The sequence below is a fragment of the Echinops telfairi genome, unplaced genomic scaffold (genome assembly GCF_000313985.2).
Source record: "Echinops telfairi isolate 266 unplaced genomic scaffold, ASM31398v2 ScPeMD7_7416;HRSCAF=8454, whole genome shotgun sequence".
In the NCBI taxonomy this organism is placed as follows: domain Eukaryota; kingdom Metazoa; phylum Chordata; class Mammalia; order Afrosoricida; family Tenrecidae; genus Echinops; species Echinops telfairi.
Window position 1 is genome coordinate 453812 of NW_022111316.1, and position 1605 is coordinate 455416.

The window sequence follows — 1605 nt, forward strand, 5'->3', positions numbered from 1 at the left end:
CCCCCACACACACACACTCCAACCTGGAGACAGGGCCAGGCCAGCTGGGCCCACCCCTCTGCCCAGGAGGAGCATGGGGTATATAAGGAAGCTAGGGGGCTGGCCCAAGGGCCCACCAGAGCTGCCAGACTGAGGGCACCCCAAACAGTGCCCTCCAATGAGACTAGGGGCCTCTGTCCTCCACCCCAGGGCCCTTCAAGGCCCCTCAAGGGCGCTTGAGGAATGAATAGTCCCTGGGGAGAAGGACTCCGGGAATGGGTGGGGGCTGCTTCTGGACCAACCCTCGCATCTCACCCTGGTCTGGGCTTTGGGGATCTGGGTGGCCTGGTGTCAAAGGCCTGTGGCTTGGGCATGGCCTTACCCAAGCTGACTAGCCAGCAGGAGTGCACTGAAGTTTCTGTCTCCAGGTCCGGAACAGAGAAAGTGAGGCAGAAGCAGAACTTCTTCACTCCCCTGTGGGTCTCTGGGCTTGATACCTGGGTCCAGTTCCCGCTCTGGCCACCTCCAGGGCATCCTATGTCTCTCAGGCCACCCCAGTACCCCCTGAGGCAGGCTAATGGAAGGTACTGAATGCCCCCAGAAGCAGGCTTAGGGACCAGGACACGGGGTGGGGGTGGAAGGGGCGTGCTCAAGTTGATGAGAAGGGGCACAAAGGGGGCCAAAGGCTTCAGGCTAGATGTCCCAATGTTGGCGTGAGGGTGAGCAGAGGGAGGAGACTGCGTGTCCGCACGTACCTATGCCTGTCCCACCTACACCCCATCTCATCCCTCGCCATCCCTGGAGGGGGCAAGGGCTATTCAAGATGCAGAGGGGTGGGGATCGTATAGCTGTGGGGGCAGCTCTCCAGCCACTGTGAGGGCAGGGGGAGGGCAAAAGGAAAACAGGAGCCCAGGGCTGGGGAGAAGGAAATACTATGAGGTGTGTGTCGGGGGTGGGGGGATCCCCACCCTGGGGAGGGTCCTGGCAGGGTCAAGGTGAGGAAATGAGGTCATTCCTGGGGAACACAGTCACAAGGAGGCACAGCGCCAGGTACAGGCACGGAGGAGGTAGCCCAGCGGAGCCCCACAGGGACCAGGGATGCAGTTCCAGACTGGGAGAGTCTTCGAGAACCCAGAGGGCTAGTGGTCTGGCCGGGGCTAACTGGGTTAGTGATCTGGCCGGGGCTAAAAGCCTCAAGAAAGTTCCTACCCAGGATGGCCAGGCTGGGGATGCAGCCTGGGAAGGCATGCTGGGGAGGAGGGGTCCCAGTCTCCAGTAAGGGGGATGCTTCACCCCGAAGAGGCTCCTAGCCTGGGGTTAGCCCAGCAAGGAGACCCAAAACTTAGGAGGAGGTGGGCTGCGGGCAAACAAGGGGTTCAGCTTCCTGGGGAAGGGGTCCGGCAGGAGTCAGAATCCAGGCAGGACTGCAGATCCTGGAAGGTGTGATGGAGGTCCCACCCTGGAGAGGGGACCCGCCCCCCCACCCCGTCGTAGGCTGTGTTGGGGGGCGGGAGGTCCCCTCAGGAGAGGTACTTGGCAGTAGGCTCAAGGTCTCCAGGCCGGTGGCCGGCTGGAGCTGGATCCCAAGCCCAGAGAGAGCGCGTTCAGGGGCCCCTGCGAGGTGGA